Here is a 12,868-nt window from a genome sequence, read left to right on the forward strand (position 1 = left end):
TAAACGAAGTGCCTGACACAAAAACCATTTTCTGAAAATCATTTTCTGGAGGCAAATATCCCTGCGGTCAGATTGACCCCATGGGTAAAATATGTGTTTTAAATGTATTGTTTATATTACATGTCTTTTAGAATGTGTTAAAAACCTATGAATTCAAACCAATATTATCAATAAAACGGTTCAAATGGTTGGAAATGTATGATTATTGTTAGACTTGAATATCCAGCATTCACTTTGTCGCAAGTAATTCAGAAATAGTATTTACACACACACGTGCGTGCACACACACACACAAAATCCTAGTTTTTTAGAAGCTTGTCAGTAGCTGAATGAAACGATAAGCCAAGAAGAAATAGAAGAAGAAATTCAAATACTAAATGGCTTATTAAACATAGTCTTGGGTTTAATAAATGACCCCCACCATCTGCCTCGTACCCTCCATCCTTCTTACTGACATGTTACCAGTCCTGGCCAAGCTGTCCAGCACCAGTTTGCGGATAGATAGGGAAATGAAGAATGGAGGAGGGGGAATGAGAGGAAGAAGAAGAGGGCATGGCAAGGGCTGCGGGACAAAGAGATGTGCCAGATCTCTGCTGGAGCCAAAGCAGGACGGACTAGGCCGGAATGTTAAATCAGAGCGTGCAAGCATGCCCGGCACTACCGGCTTAGACGCCTGCACACCCCCTATTGACGCATACAGAAATACATTGGCATACGCAACACAGAGATGCCACTGACCTTTGGCAAACTGTGTGCAATGTCACAGAGACGCTAAGAGAATCTAACTGCCCACACTTATTTATGCTTGTTGGACACTTCTTGACATTCTATTTAGATAAAAGTTTGTTTAGACTTCCTAAAATTGACAGACTGCTGAGTGAAGTGGCTGCCATATGTGTATTTCATCATGAGCTCAGTTGGAGGACTGTTTAAAGATCCTTAACAGTTGGCTTAGAAACCGTGCTCACTCATTACTGACCGAAGGCACTAAAAGCATCCTGTACACAAAAGTGAGCCAACATCAGAGCCGACTGTTCAAAACAGTGCAATATATGGCAGCTCTCCTCTCCGCAGGGACTCATTTCGCTATAACACAGACCACTGCAGCTGACAAAATAGCAGTGCAGATTATTTCAGTTTTAGGAAACTGTAAAAAAAAAAAAAAAAAAACCCTCCCCTTGTATTGCACTTCCCTCTCCATCCCCTTGCCAGTTCTTGCATGACCTTGGGCCTGTGTTAGCCGTTTCATCTATATATTTCTGAGTTTGGCCATCTCAGTGGAGTTCAGAGACAACAAGTCAAGCAAAGAAATTCAATAGTTGATATAAAGTCATTCATCACTTTCTTTCACTGCCGTTCTTTTTGATGATCCGGTCTGTTGTGGACAAATCTAATTTTCAAAACAACGTTAGGCATCTCCAAGGATTCTTCCACCTGTGATTCAGTATATTTACCAATAGCAAAAATAATTTGTCATTTGCACAGGAAAAGTTATTTCGAACAGCAGGAGAGAAACATAAAACTAAAACAATCAATGATGTGATCAAATCACCCATGCCTCCTTACCAGATTTATTAATGTGGAAATGATAACCTTGGTCCAATATGCTGGAATAATGAATAAGTGAGGGTTTTTTTTTTTTTTAGAAACAAAAATGAAGAATCAAAATGGTAAAAAATCACTTCAGTAAAAAAAAGGAACTATGGCAGTAGCTAAGGAAGCAGATTTTTACTCTCTTGACAGGAGGAAGAACTTTCCTATTCGCACCAGAACTGGGTGCTCAGATTCATGGTCTTCCCACTGCGGGCCCAGATTCAATGCATTTAACGGAAGCAAGCGAGCACTCCCTTTAATAGATTGTCAAAGTGCTGCTTGGTTTAATCGTGTAATCACACAATTCTCACTGCCAAACCTCGGGAATTATCCATAAACGATACCCAGGTCTTTTGTACAAGCAGTAAAAGTAACAGAAAGCCAAAGATTGATATCCAACACTAAATATGGCAGTTGATCAGCTGTTTTTTCTTATCATTTAAACTTATTTATTGATTACTCTACTGGCTAAATAGATTTTATTTACCAGTCTCATACGAGGTCTATGCTAAAGAACACACCAGACATAAGAAAGACTTATCATTGAAACATGTCACCCATTGCACAAAGACGACGACACATGAGGACACAACAGATTATGACTTGCATTTCTATACATTTAGATTTCTACAAATCCTCTATGGACACGATTCTCCAGTTGAAAGAACAGCAAATGGCTTATTTTTAGTTTGAATAACGTACAATGTGCAAAGTAGTTGTATATGATTAATCCAAAACCTGTATAGCCCTTTAAAATGAATGAAAAATGTCCAAATAACCAGGTAAATAGTCAGTTTACAAGTACGATCAAAGATGTCAAGCTCTCATCCTGCACAGCTAGGAAAGAGCATAATAGTATTATACCACCTGAATGCAGGTTGTTATTGATCGTTCTCCAGGGCCGGATGATGACAAGTCAATAAATTTAGCTGTGATGGGCAAGCGAGGCAACTAAAACATTTTTTACAGCACGTCTCCAGGACTGATCCTCTAGCCTCACTATGACAGATTGTTTAACGGCTGCTAAAATATTTTTATTTTTTTTAAGGATTTCAAGCCTGATTAAACAGTAGATGAGTAAGGAGATGATTGAAAGCGGGCAGTAGATCGATTGCTTTGATAATGACCAAGTTTTCTTTTGTTTTTGCTAAATAGCATGACCCAACTCTGGCCCGAAGCTGAAGAGGCTTAAAGGATAAAACATCATTCGGGGTCTGTTGCAGTGTTAATTTTGACAGCGGATTTAGATTTTGACAAAAATTCTACTTTTAGTCGACTAAATTACATTAAGATTTTAGTTTACTAAATCTGTTACAGATATAGTCGACTAAAAGATAAAGCATAGCTATAAGTTAGACTTCTTTTCTTCTCATATTATGCATTATTTACATTTTTTAATTAACACGTGCCAACCTGATATGGAATGGTAATGTTTCTTTATACGCAGACAATTTTTTTTTTTTATATATCTTTATTGACCTTTTCTTGAATCAAAAAAAAAAAAAAATCAAATTTGGATGAACACTTTTACAACTAGTCCATATCTTCTAAAGAACAAACTGATTGCAATTCGTGTTAAAATTTATAGTTTCGTCCCATTTCATGTGAACATTATTGTTTAAACAAAAGTATCAATATTTCAGGCGCTTTTTTTATTTATTAGCTTATTTATTGATTAAGTCATCATCTTGTTTTCATCACTGTATAATGCATCACTGTAACCTCACAGCTTGATTGTTGTAAATATCTGTATCATATTTGTATATAATTTGTATTTTTGTATTATTATTATTATTATTATTATTATTATTATTATTATTATAATCTTACTTTATTTTTTTACTACTGTAACGTGTGTGTATCTGATCCTTAATTATACACTTATATAACATTCATTCTTTCTTCATCACAAGAAAGTTAATGCAAATAACACTGGTCTGTTTTTTCCCAGTTACCACCGCTGCACATCTGAGAAGCCCCTTTTCTTTAAATATTCAAAACCCATATTTTATTCTTTGACTTTTAACCTAGCTTATGACTTTCCTCTGTTTTTTTTTCCACAGTTTTGTGGTTGTTGGTTCTTTTGTTTGCTTTGCTTTTTTTTTTTTTTTTTTTTTTTTTAAATAATTGTATTCTTTAGGTATTAGGTTTTTAACATCTATTTATGTGCAGCGCACTTTCTTTCAGCAGTGGTTGTTTTTAAAGCGTTGACTAATCTAAGGGTGAAATGTTGTATGTTGAGTAAATCTTCATTTGTAAACCTCTTTTCGTACTGCCCACTCCTTTCTGTTTTTCTCTACCTTGTCACTTGTCCCGTTTCATGCCCGTCTTCCTCATTCCTTTGTTTAAAGGAATTGTTCCAGTTACCTGCCACTCGTGTTCACACAAATTACATTACACTGATAAGCAAAGTGGCCTAAAGCTACAAAATCAACACCACTTTAGTCTAAATAGAGAAGCGACTGCTTTAAATAGACAAACTCTTGAAATCAGTTCTGACAGCACTTGGCTTAGTTTGCTACATCGACAGCTGTCGAATTACTTCAAGTGAACTTTTTGAAGTACAGGTGGAAAAGGTCAGCCCGGATAAGTTCAAGAACATAAATAAAGAAACAAGGAAGCATCTGTGTTAAAAAAATAAATTAAAAATAAATTAAAAAAAGTGATAGTGTATAAGAGGTTGTCAGAGGGATGATAAAAACAGAGATGAATTGTCGACTATGTAGTACGTGGAATTAATGGCTTCGCTTAGCCCTCAAAGTTAAGGGTTAAATGTAATTACTTTTAGTTCAAATACATGCATTTATTCAGTTTTGATGTTGCAAACTTACAACCATCAAAAACATAATAGTAAAAAAAACACTGGAACATGATTTTGGATGATTAGCAGTGTTTATGGAGCAGTTTGAGGAAAGATTTGATGCATGCAGCATCACAAAAAATATATAAAACTTTATGACTTGAATATTTTTGATATGAGAAACTAAACTGAACTGAATACACTACGTTAGGTTTACAACACATAGAGTTAGGTTAATCTGTGTGTGTTTGCCATTACATTATCTAATAAATTGTACACAGATTATTTCCTTATGTTTTTGTTTATATGGCACTGCTGGCTAAATGGTTAAAGGCACACTGTTTAACTTTTGACCACTAGGGGCGCTAGACCTGTAACTTTCACATCAAGCGCCCCTAAATGGTAAATGGTAAATGGACTTGATTTTATATAGCGCTTTATAACCACACTGAAGCAGTCTCAAAGCGCTTTACATATCAGCTCATTCACCCAATCACTCTCACATTCACACACCAGTGGGACAGGACTGCCATGCAAGGCGCTAGTCGACCACTGGGAGCATCTTAGGGTTCAGTGTCTTGCCCAAGGACACTTCGACACATAGTCAGGTACTGGGATCGAACCCCCAACCTCTCGATCAGAAGACGACCCACTACCACCTGAGCCACGGTCGCCCTAGTGGCCACAAGCGCTGCAGCACTGTTGCAAAAATCAACAGTCAGTCAGTCGGGCCAGCCTCTCTTCATGTTTTGATAGTGTATGCAGACAGTAGTTGACCTGTGTCTTCAGGATAAGGATTGGCTCTGAGGGCCGAGGTGCGAAGTAGGCCCGGGCTCACACCACAGCTACAGTCTATGGGCTGGAGCAGCAGCCGCCACCGCCACACTCTTCTCCCCGGAGAGGCAGGCCGACAACGGAGGCCAGTAGGTATTCAGAAACACCGTCATTGCTTGACAGAACGTGACTGTGGGAAACTAAAGTTTAGTTATGTTGCCCAGCTGTAATAATTTGCAAGATCTCCGGTTCAAAGTGACATATTTCGTAAACATTGATTCATTTGGAGAGGTGGGACGATTGACTGAGTTCACGATATGATACCATAGCCATTAATGGTATCGCGATAACGATATGATACAATATTTTTGGCAAAGGAAAAAAAAGACAAAAAAATAGCATTTGGGAAAAATCATAATAATTTTATTTGACCTTAACTCTGGACATACTTAGATACTTTGGGTATGACCTTTTCAGCTTTATATAAATATTAAAAGATAAAAATAAACCATACTAATCTGGTGTGTAGTAGATCTCATAATACCACTCATATCCTCGACGATACATCTTGTGATGTATTATGACTACTTGCATGATATATTGTCCCACCTTCATGATTTTGGTTTTGGGCCTCTCAGTTTTTCCTATCAGTGGGTCCCAAAGCCATCCAGCTGTTATGGATGGATGGATGAATGGATGGATGGATGGATGGAAGGAAGGAAGGATGAATGGATGGATGGATGGATGGATGGAAGGAAGGAAGGATGAATGGATGGATGGATGGATGGATGGATGGATGGATGGATGGATGGATGGATGGATGGATGAATGGATGGATGGATGGATGGATAGATGGATAGATGGATAGATGGATGGATGGATGGATGGATGGATGGATGGATGCTAACACATAAAAAGCATCATTTTACACTAATATGTGTAGAAATATAATGTAAAAAACAATTAATTGTGTGAAGCTATCTCATTAAAAATATATCATATAATAGGTGTGTAAAAATACACTCTAAAACCATGTTTTTGGAATAAAGTTTCTTTGAATGGATTCGATATGGAGCCAATAAGGGTGGTCAGTTCTAGAGAAGATGCCTGGTGTGTTTTAACTTTATAAAAAGCCTATTTTCCTGCTTCTGCTTCGACATTCAACAACACTGAGGCATTTTTTCTACTCTTCTATTGATCAATATTAAATTGTTTTTCTATAATTGCCTATTATGACCTATGAGCGCGTTTGTGTTGTCTTTTCATGTTTGAAGGTCAATCGAACCAACATCCAAAGGCCTTTTTTTCCCTAATATGTAAGACGGAGAACAGACTCACGTTCTCTCTGCACTGTCTATTGATGTTTTATTGTCAATCACTCTGACAGAGAAAAGATGGCCTTTCGAAACAAATATCAATGTCAACAGTTCAATAGTTAAAACTCTTGCAAATGTGTGACTTAATGAAATGAAAGCTCAACCTTTTTTGCTCCACGAGTGACAAATCTTCAACTTGTCCTTTGCAATTTTTTGGGTGCCTATTTTAAATCTTTTTTTTTTTTTTTTAATCGATTTGAAAAAATGAAATAAATAAACATATCTATATATATATATATACATATATATATAAATATATATATTTTTTAATTTATTTATTTTATTTTTTTCTGATATTCAATCAATATTGTGTTTTCTACTGCTGGAGACATTGTCACTTCTTAGCGGAGCAGCCTAACTACTGGGCATGTTGACCAGCTCCTGTTCCCACATAAAAACCTTGAAAATTGTGCCACTTCCGCACCTCCACTCTGGTACATGCCGCCGTAAACATAATAATAATAATAATAATAATAATAATAATACATAGGATGTTTTGATGCTAATAGTTTTGACTCAATTTGTCCTCTGAATGATCAATATCTTCTGATGAACATATACAGCAACTTGATTTTTCACCTCTACGTTTAATTTTGATATTAACTGGGTAGAATATTGCAATATCGTATCGTAATACGTATCTTATTGCGACGTCCTTGCCAATACTCACCCCTAGTCCTTTCTGTTTGATCAGAAGGAAATACGCATAAATCACCCATTCTGTAGCACCATTTCCATATCTATGTGTTATATAATGTTCGTCAGTGCTGAGTAATTGAACATTGTGTATCTTTAAGCCAATATGCCTCAAATGAATGCTCAGCTCTCGCGTCAAAATGATTATTTCTAAACAAACCGTGTTTAATCGGCTGCGTGCCTCTGCGGCTCTCTCCATCTGGAGGATGCTGTGTGACAGCTTCTCCTAAATTACAAATATCAATCTGCCACAGTGGGAACTCAGCTGCCAGTGGCCTCATGGGGGAACACGCTGACGCTACCAGCCTTCAAAACAAAGCCATCAAAACGTTTGCGAATGCAAGATGCTTTGCTTTGAATCAGCTGTGTTTTCCCTCTGATCACAGCTCCAGTGAAGCGATCGCAGCATGCGGTGTACAACCAGAGCGAGGGTGAAGATGTAGATTTAGCTAAACTGAGTGGTGAGAGCTGACCTAGGGTTGGCCCAGTGAGTGGTTCTGGGTAAGCTCCGTGTGGCTCCACTGCTCTCTCCCCCTGCGGCGGGGACCGACAGACGCCAGCACCAAGGGCTCCCAATCTGCTGTGTGATCAGCAGGACTCTCCCCAAGCGTGCTCACCAGCCCCCCTCCCTCCTTAACTGGTGACCTGCCCCCGGCAAAAACTCCCACTTACACTCCATCCACCATGTTTATTGATAAACTTCACCACAGGATTGCCTGCACTTCTTAGGAAAGCAATGGGTCCGTGGGGCGGCCTAATTCAATCAACGGTCGGAGAAAACACACACTTCATTCATCACCACCATGAGACAATTTCAGGAAGACTCCACTAGCGTTTCTCTCAGTGCTGGATGACCATTAACAAGCAGGCAAATTGCCTTATCTAAGTCCCACTGGGCAACTGAGAAGCTCGACCTGAGTGGAGCCAGTGGGGGTTATTAAACCCTGTTATCTGATCCATGTTTGCATAAACATTGGACTGTGCACATCTGTGGACGGTGGGCAACAATAATCACACAAAAAACAAATGAAGTTAATTATAAGGCAATCATTTGATGTCACAGCTCCCCTGGGGCTAATCTTATCTCTGCTGAGGCTGAATATCCCATCCCCAGCTGTGCATCTTTTGCATTAGAGCGTCATTGTGTATGTTTCCCACCGGAATTCAAAGCAAATGAAAACACTGAGATGCTCCGGCATTCAATATTAAAAATACTGTCAAAAACTGCTTTAACTGCTTCAATTTTCTGTCTTATTTTGATAAAGCTTAGAATGACACGGCACTGTGGTTCTAAGAAAATCTAATCGCTCAACTGTGTAAATGCGACAGAACTAGTTTTTTAATAATCAGTTAATGGACTTTAACACCACTCAGCAGTGGTGATGATGCTGTTTAAAGAAAGTGTCTATTTGTACGGTTGCGTTACAGACAACCTGCGGTGCTATTGGTACGGTTACCGAAGTACACGTACGTAGCGTCTTAGGGTTAGGGTTAGATTATAACCCAATATCTCAACAAGTTTTAGGGTTAGGGTTAGAGTTAGGTTTAGGGTACGGTTTAGTCTTAGTCACGTGACCTAAACTGGCCAAATAGGGGCGCTGCGTACGGATAGAATGTCGGTATATTGTTACGGCAACCGTACGGATAGCCACTGCCCTGTTTAAAAAAAAAAACACTGTGATTGTGATTCAACACTGAGAAAAGCACTGGCCGCTAGATATAGGCCACAATCTGTGACTACAGCATGAGCAGAGGGAGAGAATGAAAAATGTATGAAACATATTGACATAATGAACTAAATGGCTAAAGGGGTACTCATTATTATGGCAAAAAATATGTTTTTCAGAGAATTCAAGACATTTGATACTTTGCCATTTAATCAGCTGAGATTAAGGTGATGTCATGAGCAAAGTAGCTAATTGATGATCCAAAGTTCCCCAACAGATTTTATTTACACTTCCAAATTAATAATTTCCACCTCATCTATCCGTTACCACCTGACTGAAATAGGCTAACAGGATGCCGTGGCCTATTTTGGCAAAGTTTGGACGCAAGGCACAGAACACCGAATCCCAGCTAATATAAAAAGGCTAAACACTCACAGTTCACACAAGCTTAAATTCCATATATAAAGTTACAGCAGTGTGATACAATCAAAGTGGAATTTAGATATACCTGTACTTTCAAAATAAAACTGTGAGCTGAAAAATAAAATGCACTACTAATTCAGTGACTTGATTGACAGCACAAACATTACTACTACCTACTGACAACCCTCAATTTCCAAAAAGTAAAGTAATAATTGAAAAAAAAAATCATTATTATGATCATTTGTATACAAAAATATATAAAATTTTCAAACAACGTGTACATGTTACATGAACTTTAACTCTGATACAGTTTAAAAAAAACAATCTTTAGATACATTTCATTGGACATGGTCAATATTATTGGCCCACCGATATAATTGGCCGATGTTAGCTATCAAAGGAAATTTCGGTCTTCATTCGTATCAGTTTTTCCTCAGATACTGAAAATATATGCTGTCGTTTGAGACATTATTAAAACGAATATGGCAGTTCCTCACTTCTAAAGTTGAATAATTTAATCAGATTTTGCACATATGATGTTTATTTGTGGAATACGTTCAGTGCGGCATTACATTAAAAGTAGCATAAAATTGTTATCGGCATAAATTTAAGTATATTATATGACCTAAAATGAGAAATTAGGTGTAGGGGAGGGGTTCTGCATATATATCGGTATCAGTTAATATCGAAAGCAGAATTGTAGTGTTAGACAATATCGGCATAATGGACATCGGCAAACAGCTAATATCAAACATGCCTACATTTTATATTGATGCACAAAGCAAAACTCCTACAATTGATTTCAGGGCACAACATCACCAGCTCACATGCCAAAGGACACCTTGGATCTAATGTCTTTGTAACGAGTTTGAATGTAAAACAATTGGCATGAAGGCAAATAACAGGATGAGCAGAACAGAGGGGGGGGGGGGGGGGGGGGGGGGTGTAATCAACAAACACTTTAAACTTCACATTATGCAGCCATAATATAGGCATATGTATGATTTATCGCTATAGTTCTTTACAATTATACATTCAAATATTGTAAAAGCCTGAACAATTACTGTAATGTGCCAATGTAAAGTGTTGTAACTTGGTTGATCGGCTTAATCGTTCGTTACATCTAGTCTGTGGCTCTTTGTGAGCACAGTTGTTAAAATGTTACGTAAACCAGCGAATAAAGGCAACCTTCTGTAGCCACTAATTATTCAAAGGCCAGCAGTTAAACAGGAAGCTGACAGTTTCAGCACCATGGACAGCTATAGGTCAGTGACTGTAACTTATATACTCATCATTCTAGGATCATTTTACATTTTTTTTTTAATCTTTTTTTAACTATCAGAACCAATGTTCTAACTGGCTTTTTTCCCCTTACACATTGTCTCTGCTATACAGTATCTACCACACAGCATTTTTTTTTTTTTTTAATAACCTGTTCTGATGGAGAAAGATGCCTCCATAGGTTGGACGTTAATTGACTTTCATGCAGCCTTTGCACCCTTCCTCAGCGTGCCTTTACATCACATGTTCAGAATGAGTACTGACCGGCAGCCCACCCGCAGCGTCTCTTCAAACCGACCCTCAGCCAGCGGGAACGCGCGAGCACAGCATAAAAAATAAAATAAAATAAAATAAAAACACACACACAACAATCAATCAATATTGTTGGCGATCCCGGGGTTTGTCACCGAGGCTTTATGAGCTCGGGCGCTTCTCATCCAGGCGCGTTTCCAGAAATAGGATAATCGTCCATCATCAGTCGGATTCCTGCGTCACGCGTCGGCATCCTCACGTTTCCACCCAACTATAACCGCGCCGCACGCGCCCCCCGTGGGTACAGTAACTACAGCGCGTGGAAATATGAGGAGGGAAGAAAAAAAAAAACCCGCACAAAACGCAATCGGTCCCTTTCCAAATTACGCACAGACATTTTAAAGTCGTTTTGATTTTATTGGGTCTTTGATTTTTTTTTTTTTTTTTTTTTTACATTGGTGGTGCACAATGACGCACAGTGCACATGGACGGACACACAACACAAATCGTGTGCGTGTGTGGAGGGAGGGGGAGATAAGTTTTTGTAGTCATTTCTGGGTGAATTGTACAGTTAAAGCGCTGCCTGCGCTGGAGCCTCCATTCCCACATAAACTGTGTCTATAATCATATTAATAATAATAATAATAATAATAATAATAATAATAATAATAATAATTTAAAAAAAAAAAAAAAAAAGGCTTACTGGCAGACTGCCTTCAGGCTGCCGCTTCGTTTACACCTTTATCTAAATCCTCAGTGAGCCCTGAGACTGCACTGCAGAGGGTTTTCTCTGGAACCTCCATGATTACTGAGCTCATCATTGCTTTTTCAGGAGCAACCAATGCTCCATCTCTTTCACACTGCGACACTTACACGTTCTTCATTCATTGCTTTCCTAAATATGCTCAAAACATCAACATGATCCGATCTCTTATATAAGGATCGAGTTCTTTTGCTGAACTTCTCAGCAAAAAAATGGTTATTTATTTATTTATTTATTTTTTACATTTCTACAGAACTGCTGTACAGGAGAAAACTGAAAGACTCACCGGTGATTTAAATAATCACGTCTCCCAACTTTCCCCCTGAAATATGCCCAACAGGAAACATTTGGCCTTACCTTTGATTCCCTAAATGGTAGCTGTCTGTTTGTCAGTCAGTGAGGGACGGACATCACAACTCCAGGTCAGAAGATAAAACACGTTTCCACACGGTAAGCAAGTGATGCTCTGTGTACCAGCGAGGTTACCCATCCAGCCCAAGGTTCCGGGGTTTAAATCCAACACTGGAGGATGGAGATGTTGTCTTTGTGTCTCCTACGCAGATGGGACTTTGCGCACTTGGAATAAAAAATAAACACAGGTAAAAAAAAAATCAAAATAATAAAAATAAATAAATAAACACTAACATCGAGAATCAAATATTTGATCCCAGTGAGTTGGAGCCAATAATAAGCCGCGAATGAAAAACCACCATGTTCAGTTGAAAATGTGACTTTTAACGCAGACGGTGTGAATGTGGGGTGCTAATCCTCTCCTGGTGCTCCATCGTCGTCCCAGACGCGCAGTTTGGTGCTGCTCAGATGAGCCGCGGCGGAGATGCAGGAGGAGCGTGTGTGTGTGCGTGTGTGTGTGTGTGCGTGTGCGTGCGTGTGTGTGTGTGTGGTGGTGGTGGGGGGACGGGAAGGGGGGGGGGGTGTGTATGGATATAATAGCCAGATCCGATGGGGGGGTTTCCTCCGACGGTACCAGGAGAGTCTCTCCACGGTCCTAGTGCACCACCAACCCTCCCCGTGGACACCGGCTCACACCGAGGCTGCACCTGCGTTCCACCATCCGCATTAGTCACAGTGAAAAATAAATAAATAAATAAATAAAAACACTGTATCGTTACACAGAGAGACGTATATGCAAAAATTAAACGCCCACTTGTTGGAAGAAGGAGATGGGAATAATGTTTCGTTGGGTGAAACTCAGGAAACGAGGGCGGGGGGTGTGTTAAAATCC

The 12,868-nt window shown here is 38.9% G+C and overlaps 1 protein-coding gene across 4 annotated transcripts in view; it reads right to left on the reverse strand.

The window, feature by feature from the left end:
* il1rapl1a (interleukin 1 receptor accessory protein-like 1a) overlaps nucleotides 1-12,523 on the reverse strand; it is a 257,504-nt gene extending 244,981 nt beyond the window's left edge. For all 4 annotated transcript variants that reach the window (XM_028436788.1, XM_028436786.1, XM_028436787.1 and 1 more), the window contains exon 1: nucleotides 11,983-12,523. The gene's annotated coding sequence lies outside the window, so the exon portion shown is untranslated. The remainder of the gene's footprint in view (nucleotides 1-11,982) is intronic.
* Nucleotides 12,524-12,868: the final 345 nt, after the last annotated feature.

Source organism: Gouania willdenowi, chromosome 21 (assembly GCF_900634775.1).
Source record: "Gouania willdenowi chromosome 21, fGouWil2.1, whole genome shotgun sequence".
Classification (NCBI taxonomy): Eukaryota; Metazoa; Chordata; class Actinopteri; order Blenniiformes; family Gobiesocidae; genus Gouania; species Gouania willdenowi.